Raw genomic sequence first — 12,962 nt, forward strand, 5'->3', positions numbered from 1 at the left:
CCCTATCACCCTACGTATTCATGGAGCCCCCTATCACCCTACGTATTCAAGGAGCCCTAACCCCATATCCCCTACGTATTCATGGAGCCCTAACCCCTATCACCCTACGTATTCATGGAGCCCTAACCCCTATCACCCTACGTATTCATGGAGCCCTAACCCCTATCACCCTACGTATTCATGGAGCCCTAACCCCTATCCCCTACGTATTCATGGAGCCCTAACCCCTATCACCCTACGTATTCATGGAGCCCTAACCCCTATCACCCTATGTATTCATGGAGCCCTAACCCCCTACCACCCTACGTATTCATGGAGCCCTAACCCCTATCACCCTACGTATTCATGGAGCCCTAACTCCCTATCACCCTACGTATTCATGGAGCCCCCTATCACCCTACGTATTCAAGGAGCCCTAACCCCTACCACCCTACGTATTCATGGAGCCCTAACCCCTACCACCCTACGTATTCATGGAGCCCTAACCCCCTATCACCCTACGTATTCATGGAGCCCCCTATCACCCTACGTATTCATGGAGCCCTAACCCCTATCACCCTACGTATTCATGGAGCCCCCTATCACCCTACGTATTCATGGAGCCCTAACCCCTATCACCCTATGTATTCATGGAGCCCTAACCCCTATCACCCTATGTATTCATGGAGCCCTAACCCCTATCACCCTATGTATTCATGGAGCCCTAACCCCTATCACCCTATGTATTCATGGAGCCCTAACCCTCTATCACCCTACGTATTCATGGAGCCCTAACCCCTATCACGCTACGTATTCATGGAGCCCTAACCCCTATCACCCTATGTATTCAAGGAGCCCTAACCCCCTATCACCCTACGTATTCATGGAGCCCTAACCCCCTATCACCCTACGTATTCATGGAGCCCTAACCCCCTATCACCCTACGTATTCAAGGAGCCCTAACCCCCTATCACCCTACGTATTCATGGAGCCCTAACCCCCTATCACCCTACGTATTCATGGAGCCCCTACTATCACCCTACTTATTCAAGGAGCCCTAACCCCCTACCACCCTACGTATTCATGGAGCCCTAACCCCTACCACCCTACGTATTCATGGAGCCCTAACCCCTATCACCCTACGTATTCATGGAGCCCCCTATCACCCTACGTATTCATGGAGCCCTAACCCCCTATCACCCTACGTATTCATGGAGCCCCCCTATCACCCTACGTATTCATGGAGCCCTAACCCCCTATCACCCTATGTATTCATGGAGCCCTAACCCCTATCACCCTATGTATTCATGGAGCCCTAACCCCCTATCACCCTATGTATTCATGGAGCCCTAACCCCTATCACCCTATGTATTCATGGAGCCCTAACCCTCTATCACCCTACGTATTCATGGAGCCCTAACCCCTATCACGCTACGTATTCATGGAGCTCTAACCCCCTATCACCCTATGTATTCAAGGAGCCCTAACCCCTATCACCCTACGTATTCATGGAGCCCTAACCCCTATCACCCTACGTATTCATGGAGCCCTAACCCCTATCACCCTATGTATTCATGGGGCCCTAACCCCCCATCACCCTACGTATTCATGGAGCCCTAACCCCCTATCACCCTACGTATTCAAGGAGCCCTAACCCCCTATCACCCTACGTATTCATGGGGCCCTAACCCCCCATCATCGACTAGATACTGGCTGGTTGTAGAGGAGATTAGAGAAGGTCATACTCAGACTAGATACTGGCTGGTTGTAGAGGAGATTAGAGAAGGTCATACTCAGAGTAGATTCTGGCTGGTTGTAGAGGAGATTAGAGAAGGTCATACTCAGACTAGATACTGGCTGGTTGTAGAGGAGATTAGAGAAGGTCATACTCAGAGTAGATACTGGCTGGTTGTAGAGGAGATTAGAGAAGGTCATACTCAGACTAGATTCTGGCTGGTTGTAGAGGAGACTAGAGAAGGTCATACTCAGACTAGATACTGGCTGGTTGTAGAGGAGATTAGAGAAGGTCATACTCAGAGTAGATACTGGCTGGTTGTAGAGGAGATTAGAGAAGGTCATACTCAGACTAGATACTGGCTGGTTGTAGAGGAGATTAGAGAAGGTCATACTCAGACTAGATACTGGCTGGTTGTAGAGGAGATTAGAGAAGGTCATACTCAGACTAGATACTGGCTGGTTGTAGAGGAGATTAGAGAAGGTCATACTCAGACTAGATACTGGCTGGTTGTAGAGGAGATTAGAGAAGGTCATACTCAGACTAGATACTGGCTGGTTGTAGAGGAGATTAGAGAAGGTCATACTCAGACTAGATTCTGGCTGGTTGTAGAGGAGATTAGAGAAGGTGATACTCAGACTAGATTCTGGCTGGTTGTAGAGGAGATTAGAGAAGGTCATACTCAGACTAGATTCTGGCTGGTTGTAGAGGAGATTAGAGAAGGTGATACTCAGAGTAGATTCTGGCTGGTTGTAGAGGAGATTAGAGAAGGTCATACTCAGACTAGATTCTGGCTGGTTGCAGAGGAGATTAGAGAAGGTCATACTCAGAGTAGATACTGGCTGGTTGTAGAGGAGATTAGAGAAGGTCATACTCAGACTAGATTCTGGCTGGTTGTAGAGGAGATTAGAGAAGGTCATACTCAGACTAGATACTGGCTGGTTGTAGAGGAGATTAGAGAAGGTCATACTCAGACTAGATACTGGCTGGTTGTAGAGGAGATTAGAGAAGGTCATACTCAGACTAGATACTGGCTGGTTGTAGAGGAGATTAGAGAAGGTCATACTCAGACTAGATACTGGCTGGTTGTAGAGGAGATTAGAGAAGGTCATACTCAGACTAGATACTGGCTGGTTGTAGAGGAGATTAGAGAAGGTCATACTCAGACTAGATACTGGCTGGTTGTAGAGGAGATTAGAGAAGGTCATACTCAGACTAGATACTGGCTGGTTGTAGAGGAGATTAGAGAAGGTCATACTCAGACTAGATTCTGGTTGGTTGTAGAGGAGATTAGAGAAGGTGATACTCAGACTAGATTCTGGCTGGTTGTAGAGGAGATTAGAGAAGGTCATACTCAGACTAGATACTGGCTGGTTGTAGAGGAGATTAGAGAAGGTCATACTCAGAGTAGATACTGGCTGGTTGTAGAGGAGATTAGAGAAGGTCATACTCAGACTAGATACTGGCTGGTTGTAGAGGAGATTAGAGAAGGTCATACTCAGACTAGATACTGGCTGGTTGTAGAGGAGATTAGAGAAGGTCATACTCAGACTAGATACTGGCTGGTTGTAGAGGAGATTAGAGAAGGTCATACTCAGACTAGATACTGGCTGGTTGTAGAGGAGATTAGAGAAGGTCATACTCAGACTAGATACTGGCTGGTTGTAGAGGAGATTAGAGAAGGTCATACTCAGAGTAGATACTGGCTGGTTGTAGAGGAGATTAGAGAAGGTCATACACAGACTAGATACTGACTGGTTGTAGAGGAGATTAGAGAAGGTCATACTCAGAGTAGATACTGGCTGGTGTGGGAGCACAGTGTGATGACTATCACGATTTACGACATTGTTTGGATGGCTGACCATTTGTGGGCAATCACAGGGGTCCAAAACACCTTACCTGTGTCAGCCTCCTAGAAGACACATTCACACAGAGGTCCTGGGGTCACTGACACCAGGACAGGTGTGACCACTCATTAAACTTTGAATTGGCTTTAAATTGTTCATGTGTGGATTGTTTCAGGAGTTCATGAAAAGCTGTGATTCATCGTTCGGTAACAGCTATAGATTTACTGTTACAGAGATACTGTGTTATTCTGGTGGTCTCACGTCACCGTTCAAAGAGGAGCTCCACAGTGGTGGTGCTCTTATCATACAGAGTTGAGAGGTGATTATTAGATCCAAGAAAGAGATGTTAATTAGACGATAGGAGATACTGGGAGTTAACTCAATCATGTAATGCCAGGACATTAATTGTAAGATATTAGCTCCTTGTTCCTCGGCCTCTTGATAAATTGCACAACGGTAAACTTAGACTCGAGCATCTTATAGTCTTGTGAGTGGTGACGGGTGGCTCACTACCGTAGCTCTACCCACTGGACGTGATTATCAAGCATTCACCAGGTAATGGAGTCAGATTGATGAATGTACTTTAGTATTTTTCTACATAGTGGAGACCCATCATCGTCAGTCGATGGGCATTTCCTCCAACCTACATAATGGTTGGATCATTTCCACCAACCTACATAATGGTTGGATCATTCCCACCAACCTACAGAATGGTTGGATCATTCCCACCAACCTACATAATGGTTGGATCATTCCCACCAACCTACATAATGGTTGGATCATTTCTACCAACCTACATAATGGTTGGATCATTTCTACCAACCTACAGAATGGTTGGATCATTTCTACCAACCTACATAATGGTTGGATCATTTCCACCAACCTACATAATGGTTGGATCATTTCTACCAACCTACATAATGGTTGGATCATTCCCACCAACCTACATAATGGTTGGATCATTCCCACCAACCTACATAATGGTTGGATCATTCCCACCAACCTACATAATGGTTGGATCATTTCTACCAACCTACATAATGGTTGGATCATTTCTACCAACCTACAGAATGGTTGGATCATTTCTACCAACATACATAATGGTTGGATCATTCCCACCAACCTACATAATGGTTGGATCATTCCCACCAACCTACATAATGGTTGGATCATTTCTACCAACCTACAGAATGGTTGGATCATTCCCACCAACCTACATAATGGTTGGATCATTCCCACCAACCTACATAATGGTTGGATCATTTCTACCAACCTACATAATGGTTGGATCATTTCTACCAACCTACATAATGGTTGGATCATTTCTACCAACATACATAATGGTTGGATCATTTCTACCAACATACATAATGGTTGGATCATTTCTACCAACATACATAATGGTTGGATCATTTCTACCAACCTACATAATGGTTGGATCATTTCTACCAACATACATAATGGTTGGATCATTTCTACCAACCTACATAACGGATGGATCATTCCCACCAACCTACATGCTACAGCAGACTCCTCTCATCACACAGCTGACTACAGCAGTCTCCTCCCATCACACAGCTGACTATAGCAGAGTCTCCTCTGATCACACAGCTGACTATAGCAGAGTCTCCTCTCATCACACAGCTGACTATAGCAGAGTCTCCTCCCATCACACAGCTGACTATAGCAGAGTCTCCTCTCATCACACAGCTGACTATAGCAGAGTCTCCTCCCATCACACAGCTGACTATAGCAGAGTCTCCTCTGATCACACAGCTGACTATAGCAGAGTCTCCTCTCATCACACAGCTGACTATAGCAGAGTCTCCTCCCATCACACAGCTGACTATAGCAGAGTCTCCTCTCATCACACAGCTGACTATAGCAGAGTCTCCTCCCATCACACAGCTGACTACAGCAGTCTCCTCTCATCACACAGCTGACTACAGCAGTCTCCTCTCATCACACAGCTGACTACAGCAGTCTCCTCCCATCACACAGCTGACTATAGCAGTCTCCTCTCATCACACAGATGACTATAGCAGTCTCCTCTCATCACACAGCTGACTACAGCAGTCTCCTCTCATCACACAGCTGACTATAGCAGTCTCCTCTCATCACACAGCTGACTATAGCAGTCTCCTCTCATCACACAGCTGACTATAGCAGTCTCCTCTCATCACACAGCTGACTACAGCAGTCTCCTCTCATCACACAGCTGACTACAGCAGTCTCCTCTCATCACACAGCTGACTATAGCAGAGTGTCCTCCCATCACACAGCGGACTATAGCAGAGTCTCCTCCCATCACACAGCTGACTATAGCAGAGTCTCCTCTCATCACACAGCTGACTATAGCAGAGTCTCCTCCCATCACACAGCTGACTATAGCAGAGTCTCCTCTCATCACACAGATGACTATAGCAGAGTCTCCTCTCATCACACAGCTGACTATAGCAGAGTCTCCTCTCATCACACAGCTGACTACAGCAGAGTCTCCTCTCATCACACAGCTGACTACATCAGAGTCTCCTCAGTTCGTTGTTGTGTGTGAAGTCATTTGTGTACAGGGTAAACAGAAGGATTGTTATTATTATCAGAAACCATTGATCCAAACCCAGTCCGGTGTCTCTAAGGATGAACTCATTGATCCAAACCCAGTCCGGTGTCTCTAAGGATGAACTCATTGATCCAAACCCAGTCCGGTGTCTCTAAGGATGAACTCATTGATCCAAACCCAGTCCGGTGTCTCTCAGGATGAACTCATTGATCCAAACCCAGTCCGGTGTCTCTAAGGATGAACTCATTGATCCAAACCCAGTCCGGTGTCTCTCAGGATGAACTCATTGATCCAAACCCAGTCCGGTGTCTCTAAGGATGAACTCATTGATCCAAACCCAGTCCGGTGTCTCTCAGGATGAACTCATTGATCCAAACCCAGTCCGGTGTCTCTAAGGATGAACTCATTGATCCAAACCCAGTCCGGTGTCTCTCAGGATGAACTCATTGATCCAAACCCAGTCCGGTGTCTCTCAGGATGAACTCATTGATCCAAACCCAGTCCGGTGTCTCTAAGGATGAACTCATTGATCCAAACCCAGTCCGGTGTCTCTAAGGATGAACTCATTGATCCAAACCCAGTCCGGTGTCTCTAAGGATGAACTCATTGATCCAAACCCAGTCCGGTGTCTCTAAGGATGAACTCATTGATCCAAACCCAGTCCGGTGTCTCTAAGGATGAACTCATTGATCCAAACCCAGTCCGGTGTCTCTAAGGATGAACTCATTGATCCAAACCCAGTCCGGTGTCTCTCAGGATGAACTCATTGATCCAAACCCAGTCCGGTGTCTCTAAGGATGAACTCATTGATCCAAACCCAGTCCGGTGTCTCTCAGGATGAACTCATTGATCCAAACCCAGTCCGGTGTCTCTAAGGATGAACTCATTGATCCAAACCCAGTCCGGTGTCTCTAAGGATGAACTCATTGATCCAAACCCAGTCCGGTGTCTCTAAGGATGAACTCATTGATCCAAACCCAGTCCGGTGTCTCTAAGGATGAACTAATTGATCCAAACCCAGTCCGGTATCTCTCAGGATGAACTCATTGATCCAAACCCAGTCCGGTGTCTCTAATGATGAACTCATTGATCCAAACCCAGTCCGGTGTCTCTAAGGATGAACTAATTGATCCAAACCCAGTCCGGTACCTCTCAGGATGAACTCATTGATCCAAACCCAGTCCGGTGTCTCTAATGATGAACTCATTGATCCAAACCCAGTCCGGTGTCTCTAATGATGAACTCCAACCTTCAGAAACAGATCAGCGCTAGGACGTAAGCACACCGATAGGAGAAGCTTGGTTCCTTAGATGGACATGGTGGACGAGTGGTTCCTAACTGTCGAACCTGACGTTTTAGTTCTGTCTAATATAATAATAATAATAATAATAATAATAATAATAATAATAATAATAATATAATAATATAATAATATAATATATAATATATATGCCACTGTCTAAGACTTCCCAACTTTGTCTCCATCAGGCTATTGGTCTGGCTGGATATAATGTGTACAGGAGTGATAGAGACAAGGGGAGGTGCGGCCCTGTTCATTAAAACAGCTTTGTTGAACCGCCCTTATGTTTTTATCTCAACCAAAGCAGTTCTTAGCAATGAAGTTGCAACTGTCAACTGCTGTAAACCAAGATGTATTCGAATGTTATAGACCCCAATCGGCAAAGGTTGAGTCTCCAGATTATCTCGCAGAGCTGTGGCACAGCTGGGGGGAAATAATGAAATTGTTCTCATGGGCAATATAAACGGGGACTGGTTATCTTAAACTCTGCTGCCAGAAAAGGGCAATGCAATATGTTGACAAAGGCAGCTACAGGCCATCAGTATATTCACAAACGATTTAAGTGACACGAAAAGCCCTAAATCCGCCCTCGAATAGCAATCAAACAGAACATTAGCAGTTTTGTGAACAAGCTTTACGACATGAACTGTATGCCTGGGACTGGTCAAAAGCGTTTTGCTCATTCCATATATATTTCCATAAACTGTTTCCCGACAAGCAGTGCTCATGAAATACCGGGTTAAAGGCAGAGACAATCCTTGGTTGTCTGACCACAGAACCACAACTGGTAACTCCCAGGCTGACTGGCAGTCTATTAGGGCACTGGGAAACAAATGCACCGTGCTGAAGAGAAAATGTAAATCAAGCTTTTCTTATGAAACTACAAAGGAAAATCTTAATAACACTATTAAATATAGGCATTCAAAGACGTGTTTTCCTGCTGAAATTGTCCTCAGACTGTAAAGAGACAGATAAACTGTCCTCAGACTGTAAAGAAGAGACAGATAAACTGTCCTCAGACTGTAAAGTGACAGATAAACTGTCCTCAGACTGTAAAGTGACAGGTAAACTGTCCTCAGACTGTAAAGAAGAGACAGATAAACTGTCCTCAGACTGTAAAGTGACAGATAAACTGTCCTCAGACTGTAAAGAAGAGACAGATAAACTGTCCTCAGACTGTAAAGTGACAGGTAAACTGTCCTCAGACTGTAAAGAAGTGACAGGTAAACTGTCCTCAGACTGTAAAGTGACAGATAAACTGTCCTCAGACTGTGAAGTGACAGATAAACTGTCCTCAGACTGTAAAGTGACAGGTAAACTGTCCTCAGACTGTAAAGAAGAGACAGATAAACTGTCCTCAGACTGTAAAGTGACAGATAAACTGTCCTCAGACTGTAAAGTGACAGGTAAACTGTCCTCAGACTGTAAAGTGACAGGTAAACTGTCCTCAGACTGTAAAGTGACAGGTAAACTGTCCTCAGACTGTAAAGAAGTGACAGGTAAACTGTCCTCAGACTGTAAAGTGACAGGTAAACTGTCCTCAGACTGTAAAGTGACAGATAAACTGTCCTCAGACTGTAAAGTGACAGATAAACTGTCCTCAGACTGTAAAGTGACAGGTAAACTGTCCTCAGACTGTAAAGAAGAGACAGATAAACTGTCCTCAGACTGTAAAGAAGAGACAGATAAACTGTCCTCAGACTGTAAAGTGACAGATAAACTGTCCTCAGACTGTAAAGTGACAGATAAACTGTCCTCAGACTGTAAAGTGACAGATAAACTGTCCTCAGACTGTAAAGTGACAGGTAAACTGTCCTCAGACTGTAAAGTGACAGATAAACTGTCCTCAGACTGTAAAGTGACAGGTAAACTGTCCTCAGACTGTAAAGTGACAGATAAACTGTCTTCAGACTGTAAAGTGACAGATAAACTGTCCTCAGACTGTAAAGTGACAGATAAACTGTCCTCAGACTGTGAAGTGACAGATAAACTGTCCTCAGACTGTAAAGTGACAGGTAAACTGTCCTCAGACTGTAAAGAAGAGACAGATAAACTGTCCTCAGACTGTAAAGTGACAGATAAACTGTCCTCAGACTGTAAAGAGACAGGTAAACTGTCCTCAGACTGTAAAGTGACAGGTAAACTGTCCTCAGACTGTAAAGTGACAAGTAAACTGTCCTCAGACTGTAAAGAAGTGACAGGTAAACTGTCCTCAGACTGTAAAGAAGTGACAGGTAGACTGTCCTCAGACTGTAAAGTGGCAGGTAAACTGTCCTCAGACTGTAAAGAAGTGACAGGTAAACTGTCCTCAGACTGTAAAGAAGTGACAGGTAGACTGTCCTCAGACTGTAAAGTGACAGGTAAACTGTCCTCAGACTGTAAAGTGACAGGTAAACTGTCCTCAGACTGTAAAGTGACAGGTAAACTGTCCTCAGACTGTAAAGTGACAGGTAAACTGTCCTCAGACTGTAAAGAAGTGACAGGTAGACTGTCCTCAGACTGTAAAGTGACAGATAAACTGTCCTCAGACTGTAAAGTGACAGATAAACTGTCTTCAGACTGTAAAGTGACAGATAAACTGTCCTCAGACTGTAAAGTGACAGGTAAACTGTCCTCAGACTGTAAAGTGACAGGTAAACTGTCCTCAGACTGTAAAGTGACAGGTAAACTGTCCTCAGACTGTAAAGAAGTGACAGGTAAACTGTCCTCAGACTGTAAAGTGACAGGTAAACTGTCCTCAGACTGTAAAGTGACAGATAAACTGTCCTCAGACTGTAAAGTGACAGATAAACTGTCCTCAGACTGTAAAGTGACAGGTAAACTGTCCTCAGACTGTAAAGAAGTGACAGGTAAACTGTCCTCAGACTGTAAAGAAGTGACAGGTAAACTGTCCTCAGACTGTAAAGTGACAGGTAAACTGTCCTCAGACTGTAAAGTGACAGGTAAACTGTCATCAGACTGTAAGTGACAGATAAACTGTCCTCAGACTGTAAAGAAGTGACAGATAAACTGTCCTCAGACTGTAAAGTGACAGGTAAACTGTCCTCAGACTGTAAAGTGACAGGTAAACTGTCCTCAGACTGTAAAGAAGTGACAGGTAAACTGTCCTCAGACTGTAAAGTGACAGGTAAACTGTCCTCAGACTGTAAAGAAGTGACAGGTAAACTGTCCTCAGACTGTAAAGAAGTGACAGGTAAACTGTCCTCAGACTGTAAAGAAGTGACAGGTAAACTGTCCTCAGACTGTAAAGTGACAGGTAAACTGTCCTCAGACTGTAAAGTGACAGATAAACTGTCCTCAGACTGTAAAGTGACAGATAAACTGTCCTCAGACTGTAAAGTGACAGGTAAACTGTCCTCAGACTGTAAAGAAGTGACAGGTAAACTGTCCTCAGACTGTAAAGAAGTGACAGGTAAACTGTCCTCAGACTGTAAAGTGACAGGTAAACTGTCCTCAGACTGTAAAGTGACAGGTAAACTGTCATCAGACTGTAAGTGACAGATAAACTGTCCTCAGACTGTAAAGAAGTGACAGATAAACTGTCCTCAGACTGTAAAGTGACAGGTAAACTGTCCTCAGACTGTAAAGTGACAGGTAAACTGTCCTCAGACTGTAAAGTGACAGATAAACTGTCCTCAGACTGTAAAGAAGTGACAGGTAAACTGTCCTCAGACTGTAAAGTGACAGGTAAACTGTCCTCAGACTGTAAAGAAGTGACAGGTAAACTGTCCTCAGACTGTAAAGAAGTGACAGGTAAACTGTCCTCAGACTGTAAAGTGACAGGTAAACTGTCCTCAGACTGTAAAGAAGTGACAGATAAACTGTCCTCAGACTGTAAATTGACAGATAAACTGTCCTCAGACTGTAAAGAAGAGACAGATAAACTGTCCTCAGACTGTAAAGTGACAGGTAAACTGTCCTCAGACTGTAAAGTGACAGGTAAACTGTCCTCAGACTGTAAAGTGACAGATAAACTGTCCTCAGACTGTAAAGTGACAGATAAACTGTCCTCAGACTGTAAAGTGACAGATAAACTGTCCTCAGACTGTAAAGTGACAGATAAACTGTCCTCAGACTGTAAAGAAGAGACAGATAAACTGTCCTCAGACTGTAAAGAAGAGACAGATAAACTGTCCTCAGACTGTAAAGTGACGGATAAACTGTCCTCAGACTGTAAAGAAGTGACAGATAAACTGTCCTCAGACTGTAAAGAAGAGACAGTAAACTGGAATTGCTAAATGTATTTAATAACCCCAACCTGTTTCAAATGTACAGGAGCCTGCGATCGTAGACCCTGCCACAAATAGGACCGTGTAGGGATGTAATGGACTCCCCTCGGTTAGGTCCACACGGTGAACCCGAATTCATTCATATAACTGAAACTAAAAACCCACTTGGCCTGTAGACTATAGCTATGTTGCATTTTAGAGCGAACCAAGCCCTCTCGTACCCAGGTCAGCAAGCAGGTAGTACCCGCTCCATATAAGCAAGCTAAACTCTAAATTGTCAATGACATGGCTATTGGACCCTGGGTTATCCTTACCACAGATAGCTAGACCTCCAGGGCTACAGAGCCACTTAACAGTGACAGCCCATCACATTACCCGGAGTGGGACATGAGAAGAACCGTGCTACAGAAACCATTATGAGAATCACACAAGTGTGCATATTTCTCTCTTTGTTAAGAAAACTTTATAGCATAGGCCTATACAATGTCTGAGCCATGTTTACAAATTGATTTCACATTCATATTGCACTTTATTTTAGAGTTGTTCATGATTAATCGTGTTTTCATTGAAGAAAATACACAGTGTTGTTATTCCTGATGGTGCTGTCATCGGGCCTTATATGGAGTCAGGCCTTATATGGAGTCAGGCCTTATATGGAGTCAGGCCTTATATGGAGTCAGGCCTTATATGGAGTCAGGCCTTATATGGAGTCAGGCCTTATATGGAGTCAGGCCTTATATGGAGTCAGGCCTTATATGGAGTCAGGCCATATATGGAGTCAGGAATACTAAACACCTTGGAGTGTTTTAAACAAACTAAAATTAGCTAGAGTAACTGTTGGCCTTACATCATGCTGCTGAACTGAAACGGAACCGTGGGTTGGTGACCCGTTACACCCCGAGGACCACGGGTTAGCCATTTAGCTGAGATTACACAATGAGATTACCTGTCTGGTCTGATCTACCTGAGTACAGGTATTAACTGTGTCTGGTCTGGTCTACATGAGTACAGGTATTAACCCTGTCTGGTCTGGTCTACCTGAGTACAGGTATTAATCCTGTCTGGTCTGGTCTACCTGAGTACAGGTATTAACCCTGTCTGGTGTACCCGAGTACAGGTATTAACCCTGTCTGGTCTGGTCTACCTGAGTACAGGTATTAACCCTGTCTGGTTTACCTGAGTACAGGTATTAACCCTGTCTGGTCTGGTCTACCTGAGTACAGGTATTAACCCTGTCTGGTTTACCTGAGTACAGGTATTAACCCTGTCTGGTTTACCTGAGTACAGGTATTAACCCTGTCTGGTCTGGTCT

General features: G+C 44.5%; 2 long non-coding RNA genes across 2 annotated transcripts; both read left to right on the top strand.

Annotated features, from left to right (window-relative positions):
• The first annotated feature begins 2,045 nt into the window (after positions 1–2,045).
• On the top strand, positions 2,046–3,482 carry LOC127918113 (uncharacterized). The gene is made up of 3 exons (XR_008098864.1): positions 2,046–2,293; positions 2,630–2,965; positions 3,158–3,482. It is a non-coding gene; the product is annotated as an uncharacterized LOC127918113 (long non-coding RNA).
• Positions 3,483–8,940: 5,458 nt separating this feature from the next.
• Positions 8,941–10,290, top strand: LOC127918126 (uncharacterized). The gene is made up of 3 exons (XR_008098977.1): positions 8,941–9,040; positions 9,197–9,226; positions 10,271–10,290. It is a non-coding gene; the product is annotated as an uncharacterized LOC127918126 (long non-coding RNA).
• Positions 10,291–12,962: the final 2,672 nt, after the last annotated feature.

This window comes from Oncorhynchus keta, unplaced genomic scaffold (genome assembly GCF_023373465.1).
Source record: "Oncorhynchus keta strain PuntledgeMale-10-30-2019 unplaced genomic scaffold, Oket_V2 Un_contig_1320_pilon_pilon, whole genome shotgun sequence".
In the NCBI taxonomy this organism is placed as follows: Eukaryota; Metazoa; Chordata; class Actinopteri; order Salmoniformes; family Salmonidae; genus Oncorhynchus; species Oncorhynchus keta.